The 16998-nt window shown below is 53.0% G+C and overlaps 1 long non-coding RNA gene across 1 annotated transcript in view; it reads right to left on the bottom strand.

Moving 5' to 3' along the window:
* The window catches only part of LOC310888362, a 42993-nt gene that overhangs the window by 21090 nt on the left and 4905 nt on the right, over window positions 1-16998 (bottom strand). Inside the window, exon 2 of the long non-coding RNA XR_014575885.1 lies at window positions 8439-8619. This is a non-coding gene — a long non-coding RNA (uncharacterized lncRNA). The remainder of the gene's footprint in view (window positions 1-8438; window positions 8620-16998) is intronic.

Here is a 16998-nt window from a genome sequence, read left to right as displayed (position 1 = left end):
GGGTGAATTAACCCTCATCTCTGCTCTCAGCAAAACACGCCAACAAGTGGTGAGGACTTTGGAGAGAAATAAGAAGAGGGACAGCACACAAATCAGCTCTCAGAGCTGCCCCGAGAGGAGCATAACCAGCTGATGTACTTAAGGCCAAAACCCTTTTCACTCTCCCTGTTGGTCTCTTTGTGTCTTTTCTTCTATTGCCTCTGTCATCTCCCAGCAAAGAGCACAGCATCAGCACCACAGCCCCAGCAGAGAAGTCCAAGAAAGGCCAGGCCCTCAAGGATCACACCTTTCTTATCTAAGAGCACAGATGAGGGCCGTCTGGCCCCAGGATGCTCCGTGCCAGTGACGTACACTGACGTCTTGGAAAAAGGAACAGAACCTGGCAATGTACAATGATGCCTCCCCATGATACTCTTCCAGACTGTGATAAGTTGAAACCTGAGGATTTCCTGAGCTGGATGCAGTCCCTCTGAATTTACTAAGCCTCAAAAAAAATCTTCTGTAAGGTTCTTGCTCAGGCTCCCCTTTAACTGCACTTTTTAGTTAGGGTTTATAGCTTTAACACCAGGTATATTGCTGGTGGGAGAAAGGGGGCAGAAAAAGACCGCAGTCCTTCCCGTGTGGCGTGTCCCCATGTGCAAGGAGGAGGCCACACAGTCCTCCTCCACAGTCCTCTGCAGGAATGAAAGGTGATGAACGCCTTCAAGGTGACGAACACCTCGGAAAGGCAGCAGCCCTTGGCTGAGGCATATGGGTCTGCAATAAGAGCATGCTGGCCAAAATGGGGAGTCCATCACTACACTTGCTCACGTTCAATGAGTCCATACAAGCTGGCTGGTGCAACCATCCCATCCCATCCCGCTGTGAGAGCTCATGTGAGAAGTGACTCATCGGACACGTCCCCAGCCTGCAAGGATGTGAGCCGACCCTCCGGTTGTGTGCGTGTGTGCTGCGCGATGGCCAGCGGGGCTGTCCGCTGGGGAGCCTTCCATCTGAACCAGCTGACAGCTGCTCTCCTGAGTTTCCTGGACACCAATAATGTTTTCCTTTTTCTAATCTCCCTGATGTAAATCCATTCACGACGAGCGCCTAGAGACTTTTAATTCCATCGGCATTAAACTCACTAAAACCTCTATTACCAAAAGCTTTTAGGATTTTCCCCAGAATCTACGAGTCAGGTTTGTAACATGACAGAACTCCACCTCTCTAGGGCGTGTGAGAAATTAATTTGTTCTTCCTAAATGCCAGTATCGCTGACCAGACGCTCGGTGTATTCCCCTTCCTGTCAGTAAGCTCCAGTTGCTGATATGACATGGCCATTCCCAGGTGCTGAACTGGCTCCTGAAGTATCCGTAGCAGTGTGAGAAGAGTCCCCACCCTGTAAAATACAAGAGGAGATCATCTGCCGTTGCAGAGCAGTACCAGAGGTTCACAGATGCTGTATGAAGAGCGGAGTTGTTTACTGCAGTGGTCCCTTGCTGCTCTGGCAGAACAAAAGGGTAGCACATGCGTCACCGCACCGACGTTCCCCTGTGCCACAACAAGCGAGGAGGTATCGGGGTCTCATCCCGGCGCTGCAGGCAGGCAGGGACTGCAAAAGTGCCGGGATTATCCAGCTACACCTCAGCGGCGACGGCGGCTGGGTGCCAAAGACAAGTTGAAGGTGGTGGAGGGGGGGGGGGGGGGGGGCAGGCAGCTGTGAGTCAGCGAGCGAGGTTTCTGAGTGCTGTAACGCTCCAGAGAGGGTGCATTTATCCCTTGGCCCCGGAGGTTCATCGGCTGCTGTAACGGAGCAGAGAGATGCAATCATCTCCCGATCCCAGAGGTCTTTTTAGGTGCTGTAATGGAGTAGCGGTGATCAAGCCGTCTCTCGAGCCGTGGGGTTGCTGGCACGCAGCAGAGGTGACGTCAGTTGTCTCGCAGCCCCCGCAGCCCCGAGCTCCTGGATTGCAGGAGAGGTGCTGGAGATGTCGCTCCAGCCCCAGAGGTTCGCAGGGGCTGGGATGATGTCGGCTTCGAAACGCCGCCAGAGTTCCCCCTGGCAGTGCAGGAGGTTTTGTCGCCGTGGAAAGGTGTGACAGTGACCCCAGGTTCCTCGGCACCGGGACGCGAGCCTGGCTGCCCCCACTCTATCTGTATCAGATGCAGTGGGTGTAGCTTTCAGCTACCTACCCAAAAAAAAAAATCACAGCTCTAAGAATACAAGAGATCACAGAGATCCAGCCAAGAGTGGCACACGGAGCTGATCCTCAGTGTTTGTTTTCCTGGCTTAAAAACATTTCCCAGCACAAGGAGTCACTCCACTCACACCTCGTGGGCTGCCCAGGAAGGAGAAATACTAATGAGGAGCCTGAGATTCGTGTGTGCTGCACACAAAGAGCTAGAAACCAAACTCTGTGTGTGAATAGGCTCAGTTAGCCAAGCCGTGAGTGACTTCAACATCCTGTATCGAGTGTTCAGTAACAAACCTCTACAACTGGGACCGTGCTCCTGGGCAGGCAGCTCTGTAGGACAGGGAGAAGGTGCTTACAGACTCACCTCTTTGCACGGAAGGGGAGAGGAAATAATCAGGTAAGGCTTCAGAGTTCCTATACGCCCAGAGATTTCTCTCCTCCTCCTCCCCTCACCCTCAGCAGAATTTGACTGCTGGGCCTGGCAAACGGAAAGTCTGCAATACCTGGTTATGCTGGTGCTGTGCTTCCCGCAGCCACAGCTCAGGCGGGATGTGGAAGCACAGGCAACCTGCCAGGAATGTCTGGAAACTTTCCAGCTTAGGTCTGTGACCTCAAGCGATTTCAAGTATTGATGCGGTTGTTGCATTTGTGTGTGTGTTGTCTGGTTTTCAACTGAGTTTAAACTCCGAGGCTGAAAACTCTGTTTTACTATTGACTTTGGCAGGATTACGCCAGTTTAGGTGAAGAGAGAATGTGACCCCATTCTTCTCTGAGCCTGGGGATGCTCCCAAACACAAGTGATGCTAGGAAGAGTCAGGACATAAGAAGAAGCTCCCTACTCACATCCCAGTGAGTATTCTTAAGGTAAGGTGTACACCAGGGAACAACCATTCCAGATCAGAGATACCCACACTGAGTCTGATGGAAGTCATCACCAGGTTTTTTTTAGGTGGAAAAAGGTGGAAAAAATCAAGGCAGACAATTGAAGGACAATGTGCTCCTATTTTCATTTTCCCATCGGCTGCTAGGAATTACAGGTTAATGTAGGCTCTGAAGATTGAACGTGAAGGTTCAGGCTGGGCTTGTCCTTCATTAAAATTCATTTGTGTATCCCTGCTCTCTACAAAAATATACAAGCCAACTATGGACCTTGTTAAATTCATGGTCCTGGCAATATTTCATGACACAGAGCTCCATAGACCAACTCCATGAACCTCAATGCCATGCAATGTGATTTCACTGTGCATTGCCTCGCTCAGGTGTGATGAGAGTACTCATAGATCTCTCTTTTATTCGTACAACAGCCACTCCCAGCCCGCTGTCTAACCCCCTTCTCCCCATCTCTTCACTCAGGAGTGTCATCAGGCTTTCCATCTCACCAAGCGCTCTCTACCCACCACCTCTGCAGCCAACAGCTACTTCACCTGCTCAGGGGCAGGAGAACGTGGGGCAGAGCTCTGCAGTGAGCTCCCTGACATATGCCCACGTATGCACACACTTCATTCAGGACCTTTCGGGGTGTCTGAAGGGGTTGAGAGTCTGCCCTGCACCACCCATGACTTTGATTGTATCATCACTGCATTTTGTTCGCCAGAGAGCAGCACATCCATTTAACGTAGCTCTTTCCCTGCTGTTCCCCACAACCCTTCCTGGCCACAGCTAACTTAATAACTTGGTCTCATGTGCAGATTTTCACACAGCGTCTCTCTCCTCCCACCTTTCCAAGTCATTAAACAATGCACTAAATCACATGGGATTTGGAAGGGAACCTGGAGGCCACATTAACCTCTTGCCACGGTGAAACTTGGCTGTTTAATCCCCTCATTCTTTCAGTCTCCTACTCAGTTTTTTGATCTATGTCAATATTTTGTCTCTCACTGACTGCTTAGCTTCTTCAGTAGCTCTTGTGTAGGATCTTTCAAAAGCCTTTTGGAAGTCTAAACACATTATATCAATCGGTCCTCCTTTATCCATCACTTTATCGACACATTCAAAGAGTTGTAGGAGATTAGCAAGACGCAGTTTGCCTCTGCTGAAACCCGCACTGGTTAGGCCCTATCAGATCACAGTCTTCCAGATGTCTTCTGTGTTGTTTTTTAATTATCGTCCCCACCAGTTTACCAGATACAGATGCAAAGCTTACTGATCTATAATTCCCCAGATCATCACTGGAGTCTTTTTTTTAAATATAGGTACAACATTTGGTCTTCTGCAATTCCCCGAATCAGTAGCTTTTTTTTTTTTTTTTCCCACAAGAGATTGCATATTTTTGTTAGCAGCTCAATCACTTAAGCTCCTTCCAAACTCTCAGATTTAACCATCTGGACTTGATAACTTATTGTTCAGGGAAGCGGGGGAGGTTTTGTGGGAGGGCTTTTTGTTGTTATTTTTTTTTATGATTGGCTTTGTCCCAGCACCCTTTATTCTGCCAGCATGGTTTCCAACAGTTCCTTATCTAAGCAGATATGGGAAAAGAATCTCACAAACACTGTTGGTAGGAACGACTGATATAAGAGAAATCATAAGAGAATTCAGCTCCCCAGCAACATCCTAAAATTGGAGATACTGAGTCACTTTAAACACAGGAGGTGACTGGAATTGATCAGTGTGAGATTTCTTGGATAACTTCCACCCTGTTCCGACCGACCAGGCTAGTTTTGCTCATTTGTTTGGGTCTCTTGCTGAATAGTGATTTCCACCTTGACCCCAGAAGATTCAGGGCAAGAGCAGAGCTAGCTTGATTATACAGAGCCCAAGGTGTGATAAAAAGAAAGCGACCTCAGTGCTGGGGGATGCATGAACCTGGGAGGAGATGAAACCCAGCAAGGATGAAAGGAAGTAAATCAGAAGGTGAGCAGAACAATGCCGGGCTGTTAGCTCCATTGATTGCCTTTCAACTGTGAATAAGCCCCAAGACATGAAACGCAATGGGAAATGCTGGGGAACTCAAATAAGTAGCCCCATTACATGAGTGTTTCTCTCTTTGTGCCGGGCTGGTTCTCGATAGCTCTCCCCACGCTGGCTGGCTTTAAAAGGCATGGCAGTTCAGATCAGGGCACAGCCCGATGGCCCTGACACCGCTGACTTCAGGCCACACGACCCATGGATCCTACAGCACAGGGACAGGGAAGAAGCTCAAAACAGGCAACCAGCACCTTCACGTCTGTGTCCCAGATCCACCACGATGAACGTGTGCCCAGCTGGGGGCACATGTTCACGCATTTCACCTGCAAGCCTGTCTGCAAACCAAGACGGGCGGTGCAGTTTCTGGAAGCCTTCTGCAGACTGCCAGGCTCACACCAGAAATCACTTTCGGATTATCTGTAGGAAACCTGCCCACACTCTGTGTTAGAGCTGGTATACATGCCCTACCTGACGCACGTGTACTCAGGCATATTCTGCAAAGGAGGAGAAGAAGCTTCCCTAAACCTCCTCTTCTTTACTTGCAGCTATTCCGTTCTTAAGGGAGATGCTGATGGGGCAACTGAGGAGAAAGCTCAGCCTCCTGCAGCTGGTGAATTCACTTCTTGCGGACACTGCCTGTGTGAGGTAATTTGGCCATAAATATTTCTCAGAAGCGGTCTGAAGACGTGTATCCCGGATAGGCCACCTTCCACCGCCCAGCACAAGTCCCCAGCTCCTCTGTCACACGTGTGCACCATCGGCCGTCCTCGGATAGGCCCAGCAGTGTCCGTGGGGTGTGTGGGGCGAGGCGTGGGGCTGGGCACGGCCACCCGCCTGTCACAGCCGGTACCAGGGTCCCCTTGGCTCCCGTGGCACCCAGGCCGACGCACGGCGTGGCTGCTCGGGGGGGCCCGGCCGAGGAGCCTGCCCTCCGCCGCTGAATCCCCACTCTGTTTCCACAGTGACGAGCCACAAGCTCCCTTTCTCCTCCAAGACAAACGGAGGCTTGAGTGCATCACCGCCTCAGCCCTGGCACACGGCACCCCGGGCATTACAGATTCTCCTCCAGCATCCAGCCCCCCACGAAGGGCTGCATCTCCCTTTCCCCACAGCATCCTTCCCTGCAGCCTGAAATGGTTTCCCCACTTAACGGTAGGGGAAACTGAGGCACATCACGGCAATTTCTCTGGGATCAGGATTTCAGGAGCCCCCCAGTAGCTCATCCTGCTGGGCTTTAGAGGAAAGCATGCTGCAAAACCTGGTCGGTAAATACTCCTTGTCACTAGATTGAACACGTCCACGCACAAGCACCAGGTGAACCACTCATCACCTGCAAACAAAACTAACCCTCAGCAACTAAGCCCCCAAGTGGCAGGTCTGCAAAAAGCCCCCGCAACGCAGCAGTAAAGGTTTGCGCCCGCACTGTCCCAAGCAAGCACCTGTCCCCTGTGGGGCTGTCCTGCCCATGGTGTGACCCATTTTTCTGCCACCATGCTCCTGAGGAACGATGCTGCCACTCCAGCCCCAGGCGTGGGCCGTGGTGGGGTGTTGAGGAATCAGGTTCTCGGGGTGGGACGGGGCTTGCTCGCTGCTAACGCTGCAGTTCAGCCCCTTTTCCAGCCACCTCTCCCGACAGGAGGGACTGGAGCGGGCTGGCTGCCATGTGCCATTGCATCTGTCAAATCCTCCAGTGCGCACACACTGTCTGGAGCGCGTGCCAGGTGTGGAAGGACAAACAACACCGGAGCCAGCATCAAGCCAGAGCGGTGCAGACGTATAACGCCCAACGCAACGCAAACCTTGCCAGCACACGGTTAAGCCAACTTTGTTTTCTAAACAAATCTGAACCGGCGGAGTGAGTTCATATTGGATCAGCATTTTCCACCACGTAGCCGCAGCACTTTTGACCTGATACCGAGCTCCCTAGAGCTGGATTTATTGTCTCGTCCGCCCCGTGTCCATGCCAAAGCCGTGCCCCAAGAGGGCTGAGGGATTTAACCAACGCCAAAAAGGCTCCATCCGGGAGGAGCCTGCTTTCTGCAAACCCCCCAGTAACGACGCCGAGCGCAACTGCGCGGTCACGAGGGAGGAAGAGGAGTGGAGAGGGAGGGAAGAAGGGGTGATGCTGAAGAAGGGACAGGCAGCACGGAGGTACCCGAAAAGAGGAAGAGGAACAGCCAGCGCCACCGGATGGGAGTGGAGAGGGAGGTGACGGGGTAGCCAGAGAGGGGGCACCGTCAACGGGCATCTGTGGGGGGCTAGTGGCCCCTTCCCCAAGGAAAAACGGTGCAGCCCCAAAATCTGACTCAGAAAAATGAGGAACATCTGCGCAGAGCCTGACACCACAGCCTGCCAGGTGTGAACCCCCAAACCTCCACTCCAAAACCCCCAAACCTCCCCTCCTGGGCCTGCCCAGGCAGGGGGAGAAAGAGCTGCTCCTCACTCCCTTCCCTTCCTCATGCCACAGCACATAAATACTGCGTGGAAATAGCACAGCTGATCATCCTGCCTTCACCGGTGGTAGAGGGCACCAAGGGCTGTCCTGGCAGTGGGCGGCCTGCTCAGGTGCAGCCCCCCCCCAAGCTTTGCACCCCAAACTGGGTCAGGCTGGGCACAGGGCCCCTTTGCTGCCTGTGCAGGGCAGGTGGCGTTGCCGGCTTATGAAACACGCAGGCTCCGGCAGGAAAACATCCCTTGCAGCCAGGCAGGAGCACCAGGGGACAGCAGATAAGCAGGGACAGGGAGCATCCAAAAGCAGTGCCAGGCTGGGCCGGGTACCAGAGGAGGTACCGGGCAGGGAAATGGAGGCCAGCGCCCTCCGCGGGGAACGGGGATGCCCAAAATACCCAAAATACCCGTGAGCCAAGGAGGGAGGGCCCCCCCCCGCCTGCCCCACAGCCGGCAGCGTGATGCCCTGTGGCAGGATGAGCCCCCGAGGGGACCCAGGCCCTGCTGGCAGAGCCCGGCCGTTCTGGGTTGGAGCAGCCTCCTCCTCCGCCGCCTCTCTGCAGCATCAGCCCGGTTGCCCGTTCTCCCCAGAAACCAGGAGGAAAAATGTCACGGGGAGAGGAGCAGACAGGTGTGTGCGCAAAGAGAAGGGTGAGGAAGGAGGGGAAGAGGCTCAGGACCCCGCGCAGCGACCCCGCAGCGTTTCCATCGCGAGCCTCCCCGCCCCGCAGATGCATGCGGGGGAAAAGGGGGCCGGAGGGGGGGAGAGCAGCTCCTCGCTGCGGGGTGGCCGTGGGACGCTGGGGCTTCAGCCGTGGTGTGGCAGAATCCCCTGCCTCTCCCCTCCCTCGCACCTCTGGGGAACAAGCAGGGGGGAGATGGATGCAGGCAGCCGAGCCGGGGCTCGCTTACCTGGCGGTGCCCGTGCTGGGGGGACGCGGGTGCGCGGGAGGTAAATCCACAGCTCTGCTCGCCTCTCCGAGCGCTGGCGAAGGCCTCCGTGCAGTCACATCGAGGAGTGGCCTGCGGGTAGGTGCTCCAGCTCACCGCTCGATCGAAGCTGCCGGGGATTCATCGCGAAAGACTTCGCCTTCTGCGAGGAGAGGAGAGGAGAAAAGGGAGGAAAAAAAAAAAAAAAAAAAAAAGAAAAAGAAAGAAAAAAACACCAGCTTAAGACTTGGAGGGTAGATTCACTTCTTTCTTAGGTTTCCAATGGCAACTGAATATACCACAGATGAAGATCCAGGGTGTGTGTGTGTGTGCGAATGTGCGTGTGTGGGAGGGACGGAGAGATGCACAGCTGCTGAGTCCACAGGCAGCGTGGGGTGCGAGCGAGCCGGGGCGGAGGAGACGGTGTGGGAGCAGGCAGCTGGACACGGGCAGCAGAGCAGGCAGACAGACCGACGGAAAGGGGTTTGGAGGATGGAGACAGGGCGGCCTGCATCCCCAGGGGCCAGGCTGGCAGACGCACAGCCTCCCACCCGAGGTGCCCCCCACGGGCTCTCCTCACGCTCGCACCCTGCCACTGCGAGTGGCACTCGCACCCCCCAGCATCCCACCCCTGCCACGCCACCTTGCACGGATCCCCCACCAACTCAGCCCCCCCCCAAGAGCAAGGTGTTGGCTTCTCTCCTTCACGTGTGCCACACCGATGGGGCTGCACAGCTGTTTGGGCATGCCTCTGACCTTTCAGACAACCACCACGCAGCCACATCAGCTACACGCAGCCTGTGCCGCCACTCCGGAGCACGCAGCAGCAGCCTTTCTGCGTGGCAGAGTGAACGCTGGCCCCTGCATGCTGAATTCCTGAACATATCTATACCACACACAACCCCCTGACCACTTATCCATAATTTTCACCGCACAGAAACACATCACTTAATAAACCCACCTCTGTACCAATACCAGAAATACTGCCATCTACACACACACACACATCTACATCGCAGCAAGCGGTGCACCAGTATATCACAGCGCACCCATCAATATGAAAACAAAAGCACATAAAACATCCCGACACATTTAGGAACATAAGTCAAGCAAGCACCGCTGGCTGCATATCACACACGGGTATACTATGCTTACAAATTGCCTGCAGCACACAGGCTGATAGCATCAGACACTGTTACCTACCTAACTCAGCCCACACAGTGGCAAACCATCCTTCTGGATCCTAAACGCTAGCCCCAGCATCATCAAACACCAGCCATATTCTGTCACATGGAAAACACAAATACTCATCAACATCCAGCACAGGCAGGCAAACACAAACTACACACGAAACGCAGACAGCCGGCACCACTCACCAAAAAATATAATAACATCCTTGGAAGTTGGGAAGCTGGAACTCACTTTGGAGACAGCTGCATCGTGCTGTGCACCTGCACGCGTGCACACATGCACACCTACTGCCTCCATCCCCCAAATCTTCCTTTTTCTGCGCTTTCTCTAGTTCTTCCTGCCCCACCACCTCCCAGCAAAGCCCAAGTGTCTGTCCACTGACATGGGCTGCAGCTCCTTGGGGCAAAGTCGGTGGAGGAGAGAGCTTGTGAAATGCTCATCCCTTCTCCCTTCCTCCTTTCTTCTGATGTGCGTAATTTGTGTGCAAAGAAGAGTGCGAGGTCCCACCAGCCCCGAGTGCTCTGAAATTGACTGATGCCGGCTACCTGCCCTCACACACACACACACGCACTGGTTTCCATGTCTCTTCACAAAGCATCCCCCAACCTCCCCACCACCACATGCAAACGCACCCTCCCCAACGTTACTCAGCCACGCACGCTGCCCAGAGCCACCTACTTCACACCTCCCCGGGCGCGCTCCCACCTTCCCACGCACGCACCACACGCACTGCTCACACCTGCGGGCGGCAGCGCACAAGGAGCCAGGAAAAAAAAAGCTGTGGGGAAGCCCCCAGCACCGCCTCGACCCCTCCAGCATGACCCTCTTCCGCCACCACCATTTACCTTTCAGAAGTGCCTGCAAAAGGGTGAGTATTTCCTCTCCCTCATCTCAACTTGGCCCATGCAGCCGGGCAATCTCTGCCTGCAAGGGCTGGCGTTTCCTCTCCGTTGTGCTCAGCTGTACCTGCTCGCCTCTGCCCACAAACATCAATTGTGCATTACAGGAGATGAATAATGCAGGCTGAAAGGGGACAAGCGAGAGCCTTTTGGGCCTCAGCAAGGCACATGTACAGAGCGGAGCGGAGCAGGAGCTGCCTCATTTTGTCAGAGCTAACGTGCTGCTGAAGGTGGAAAAGCCACCGCGGCCTTAAGTGCCTCTTGGGTTAAAGCGCTGTCAGGAGGGTGATTTAAAGAGGGCTTCGGCCTCAGGGTTTCTGATAGGAGCTGGGAGGTCACAAGGAGGTGTCGTGTGTGGGTAGGCAAGGAGGATCTTCATCGCTGAGATACTTAGTACTGAGCTAAGCAGCTGAAGAGAGCTGTTGGTGGAAAAGAGAACCATCGTCCTAAACTGGCCTCCAAACCATCTGCTCCTGCACTTCAGGGGCATGAAAGCAGCACCACGATGGGCTGAACAAGCAGCAAGGGAAAGAGGGAGCAGGGTGAACAGGAGCAAGGGGGATGTGCATGAGTGTTTGCACATGTACATCTGCATGGTGCTCGTCTTGTTCGTTTCTAAAGGATTTGTTTTGCCCCATCCTCACATACCTGCTTTGTGCTGGCGAGCAAGGAGACCTGGAAGATGCAAAAATGTGCCTCAGTCACTGTTTCCATGAGTGTGAGCCAATGCTGGAAGGGGACAAGAGGGACAACGTGGTGCCACACGTGCACATGGGTGTGCAGGAATCACGGGGAGTGGTGTGACCATGTTTGTGCATATGTGCGTGAGCATTTCCTGCAGGCAGCCTCTATACACTAACCGTGTTAGTGTACATCTGCAGCTTGAGCATCCCTGTGGTGCTACGAGTGCACACAGAACTGTGCCACGTGCCCCCTTGGGTGTGCTCACGTCCGCAGAGAAGGGATCCCTCTCTGGGTGGAAGAGTCTGTCTGGCTCCTGCGCTGCCTCTCCTCCGGGTCTCTGCTTCTCCTTTCTCGCCTTCCCTCGGTTCCCCTCGCTCACTGGCAGCAGCGTACTCTGCCCCGGGAACCGACTCCCACACAGCAACACACAGCAAGGGAACTCCCTTCCTTGCAGTTCCCCGGTATCTTCCCATACCAAGAGCCAGAAAAGGAAGAAAAACCTCGCTGGGCAACCTGAACTGAACCCATTCCCTTTCCACGTCCTTGGCACCCATTTCCAGCCCCCAGGAACTGCATCACGAGCCCTCACCCAAACCCTGAATTTCCACCACAAAGCAGACTCGAGGTTCACATCCAGTCCCTGGGCCATCTAAAGCTGAGACAGCTCAGGTAAGACAGCCCAAGGTACAGTCAGGAGACAGCAGTCCCTGTATCTGAGAATATAAAGTGACTCCTGCAGTCATACCTGACTGATTTTCAATTCCCCAGCCAGCATCACCCACAGCTGGGATTGGTGCAGGAAACATTTTGCGCCAATTGCAATCAGCCCAGCTCAAGTTCATGCCTCCAGAGCCAAAGGGACATGTCTTGGCTGCTCTGCCACTGCTCCCACTTCGTGAGGCTAAACCTAGGGCCAGATCCCAGATGTACTGAGCAACCTCCCAGCTGGGATCCAAAGCACGGAGCCTGCCCACTGGGAGGACGTCCTGGGGCAATGGGCTTTATCAAGAAAAAATAAATAAAATAAGTAAATAATAAATAAGCCATTTCTTTATTCCTTTAACCAGTTCTGCAGATCACTACCTTCCTCCCAAACACCATACCCTGAGCTATATATATTTGTTCGAGGGATGGTCTAAATAATTCCCCAAATTAAACTACAAGTGATCGGCCTCCATTTCGGGCTTTGCCTTTGCCCCGTGTCCCATTCTGCTCCCATCCCCTGTGGAGAACAAAACTAGCACACAGGAGCCAGATGTGAAAATCCGTCCGCCAAACTGATATCCCCAAATTTCACCCAACACTGTATGCTGAAAGCCTCCAAACTCAATTCTGTCTCCTTTACTTTGTTCCCAGGTTTCCTCTGAACAGAGACCCAGCCTTTTGCCTTGTTGCTCACCAGCAAGACAATGAATTCCTTATAAATAAGAGAGCTCAGTGGCACATCCCATCCATTCCCCAATGTTTTCCCCACACCGTACAAGAGAAGGTCCATCTCGTTGATTCTCCAGACCCATGGTGCAGGTGTCTGGGAGCCAGGCCAGGATCTCCCCAGGTGGTTTTTGTTGTTGTTTTTGGTTTTCTCAGAGAGGATCCCTGCACGTAGCTGAGGCAGTTTGGGTGACCTTTTCACTGCTGGCAATCACAACCAGGAAAAACAGCGCTTTGTGTTAAAATTTAACACAACCAGTGCGGGCCAGCCACAGCAGCCACTTGGGGCTCCCCAAGTGCAGCAAAACCATCATTTCTGCTCCTCTCTCAGCTTAGAGCTCCTCCACCATTTGCCTCAGCTCTTCCCTCACCCTAAGGTCTCTCCCCCAGCCCTGAGCTCCTTTCTCCCCTCCTCATCCTCCCCCCTTTCCCTGTGAGCAGCTCCTGCCCGTGCCTTTCCCCATCCTCCAGCTGAAGGTGCCTGCTGAGCAGGCAGAGCAAGACCCTGATTACCATTCAAGCTGGATACTCATTAGGCAGAAATGCCCCTCCAGGAGATCCATTAACAGTCCATAAGGTTAACTTAATCCAGCCAGTCTTGTGTGGTCTCTGCCCAAATTCCCTATTACATTAACAATCTTGAGTCTTAATTAGCATGTGAGGCAGAGGTGGCATTATTAATGGAGATAATGCAGAGCGTTAAGAATAAACAGGCCAGGCCGGCTCTCCCCCACCATGCATGCAAATCCTTTTCTGTGCAGGAACTGCGGGAGCATCCCCCATGGGCAGCACGCACGGGCTGGGGTGCTCTCCGCTGACAAAGAGCCCCAGGACACGAGGCCAGGCTGGCGCAGGAGGGCCGTGGAGAGGAAACGAGGGAGAAGAAGCCAAGCCAAGGAAGAAGGCTCTAATGACAGGCTGTTTTCCGTGTCCCCAGCCTGCTAATTCACACCTCCAGCAGTGCCGGGCAGGCTGGGGATGGAGTGGGATGAGCAGGGCCCTGAGCAGAGCCCGGCCTTCCCATTTCCCAGCACAGCAAGCTCCCGCTCCCTCGGGCCCACCAGCCAGCCCCTGCCAAATCCATTTGTCCAATCTTGCATTTTCTACTAATCCTGTTGAGCCATCCTTTAAGTTGCTCTCAGGCAGAGATAGAAAATGCGGCTGATGCCTTAAGATGCTTCCCCCGACCTTGCTCAATTCAAGATAAAGGGCTTTGATTTAAAAAATTACAGTGGGGGTCTGTCACTGATCCATCCCGTGGATTAAAGGAAAGCAAACAGAGGCACGGGGTGCAGCCGGTGTTAAGTGAGCAGGCAGGAAAGGAATGTAAGGTTACAACAGCATGGGGTATCAGGCAGAAGAAAGTGAAGTTAAGAAGGGAAATGCCTTCTCCCTCACCATTCCCACTCTCGGCTACTGGTATGAGAGCCTTACACACACCTGGTTTGGTGCAGTGTGTCGCTGCACCTTCCCTGGTCTGTGAGGAAGAGTGAGGCTGCTGCACTGCCCCGTGGTGTCAGCGGGCAGGGAGCAGGCTGATGGAGTTGGAGACGAGCTCCCTGCCCCACGAGAGGTGCTCCGCAGGGAACAGAGACCGAAATCTCAGGACATCAGTGGCTGCTACAGGGATCAGCCCTGCTCTGTCCCCAGCCCCTCGCTGCTGCCTCTCCTCCCGATGCTACTCAAGCCTCTCTGCCTTCATCTCTTGCCCCTTCCTTCACATCAAACCTCTCCCCTCATCCTCACCCCTTGCTGCCATTACCATCCCTCAGTCTCCCCGCTGCCACCCCTGGCCCAGCTCCCATCCGACAGCATCTGAGCAGGCTTCCCATCACTCACCTCAATCCCCCACAGCCCTGAATTCAAAGCTTACTTGGAACAGCTTTCCTCGGCAGATGTCCTAAGGGCTACAGAAGGTACCTTCTTCCTTCCCTGAACCCTCCAGTCCAAAAGGTTGTTTCACCCTCTCCCAGACCCTTTTTCATCCTGGCATGAGTCCATTTCCTCCCTCCGAACCTATTTTCTTTGAAAAATGACCACAAGATGGCTGGTGTTCCATTTTCATTCGTCTTTCTTCCATCAGCTGGCTGAGAAAATCTTAATTTCAGCGAGGGTTTTGTTACTGAATCTCTCAGTCTGCTTTAGAAAAGCCTAGTGCTGACTTGGGAGATGACTCTTGGGCATCTCTTTCAAATGGGTCTAGATCTCCCTGTGCTGTGCTTAAGTTTGAGAGCTTTCTCAGATGTAGTCCACATCCTCTTACCCTCTCTTCCCACTCTCCTTCACCGAGCATCTCACCAGCAGGATGTCCAACCCGTATTTTCCCAAGACATTTGTGTCTGGAGGCTGACCCTTCATCAGTCATCCCTTTCCTCTCCACTGATCTGAACAGCACCTACTCATGTTCAGATCAGAGTCCTAACCAGATCTCCATCACCTCTGGCCTGTCAATCCCCTCACCTGCTCCACACTGGCCAGTCCTAGCTCCTGTCTGTGCTGAACACCACAGCTCCTGCCCACATAAGCCATCCCTGCATCTTGAGGTCCACTTCAACACTTTCCTTCCTATTTTTTCCAAGCCTCCTAGAGCTCTGCCCAGTCCCGTCTTTATGGCCCAAGGCACCCTTAGCTGGTTCAGAGCCCTTGCCCAGCTTCTTCCCCTCCTCCACATCGTGCCCTGCAGCTGACACGAAAACATTCACCTCTGTGGGACCTGGAAAAGAGATTATAAGAGACTGCAACTCAAGAGAGATCTATAAAACCCACACAGGAAGGTTAGACGGGACAGGTATTGACTGTCTCTTCCCACCCAAGAATTAAGGGTTGGGAAATCAAACAAGAATGTAACAGGCTCAAGACAAGCAGAAGCTGTTTCACCCTGAATTTTTAAGCTTTGGAACTTCCTGCTCTAAGTTTCTGTTGATGTTAAAACTTGAATTGACTTCAAAAATTGGTGGAACAAAGTCATGGAAGAAAAAAATCCATAGAGACCTAAGAGGTGTACAGCAGATCTTCTAGCACAAGACTTCAGCCACACATCACTAGAGGCTAAAAGGGAGGTCAGAGGAAGTGTTCCTGTCCGTATGCTCTTCCCTCTGGTCATCCTGTGTTAGCCACTGTTGGAGATACTGGACTGGACTGGAAGGACCTCCAACCTGGATCAGAAGATCCTTCCTACATTCCCATGGCTTTCCACAGACAGACTGACCAAGAGGCCAAGGACAAGTAGGAGCTATGAGTACCAATATCATGTTGGTGCATGAGGTCTTCCTGGAGATGGATGGACAACAGAACAAACAGACCCTCTTCCAGGAAGGGCTTTTTCTCCCTGCCCTAAAGCTGGAAGGAGGTCTGAGGTCATTTCAACTACTCATCCTAGCACAGATCCTTGCTGGGGATAACATCTGTGCCTAGTCCCCTCGATGTGTTGTTCCAAACTTTGTGAGACCAAATCCCCTTTCCCTGCTGATAAACACAGAGCCCTTTCAGCAGACCATCTGTAACGGGGCCAACCCCCCTTGAACTCCCTTCCATTTTCCTGACCTGTCTATCACACTATTCACGGCAGCCTCTCTACACTAATCCTTTTATTATGATCTGACTCAATTTTCCTGGCTTGTGACTGCAATGGGGGAAAAAAAAAATGAGGGGTGTTAATCCTCCTGACCTTGTTGTCCCAATTCTGGGCCATCTGTGACTAGGGAGTCAGAGGAGAGAAGCCTGATCCTCCTGACACCACTGTCCCCATGCCAAACCATCTTTGCCTGGAAAGAGGGAACCATTAATTCTGGGAAGTTTAGCCTGTACTCTTTTAGAAAGCTGTTGTGGCAAATCCCCTTTTCACCCAAGGCATTTCCCACAGGATTGCTTCCTAGACTACCTTTCCAGCCAGAAAGGATGGGCTCATCAGTCTCTGTTTACGCATTCCCCCCGTACCACCTCTGTGCTCCCTCAACAACACTATCTGCACATTCTCCAAAGGTTCTTCCCCTTGCTCAGCCTCATCTCACACTTCTGCCCATCCTTTGCCCCCCAAAATAATCTCTTCCTTTCCTCGGTATTTACAGTCCTCAAATACATGTGAACCATTGTTGTGTCATCATCTAGCCAAGCTCTACATATTTAGTCCTTTTAATCTCTCCTCATAAGTCCCTCAAGCCCTTTCATCATTTTTTGTTTCTCTTCTCTGAACTCCCTCCAATTTATCACCCTCCTTCAGCTAGAATAGCACCCAGGTTTGAATGCCAGGTTTTCCAGACTGGTCTCACTACAGCCTTGGAAATAACATGAATCAGGCCTGCCTCGTGCTTCAAGGCTTGATGTTTCTGGATGTACCT

Source organism: Anser anser (genome assembly GCF_964211835.1).
Source record: "Anser anser genome assembly, chromosome: 1".
Lineage (NCBI taxonomy): Eukaryota > Metazoa > Chordata > Aves > Anseriformes > Anatidae > Anser > Anser anser.
This window is presented reverse-complemented; position numbering and strand designations above follow the sequence as displayed.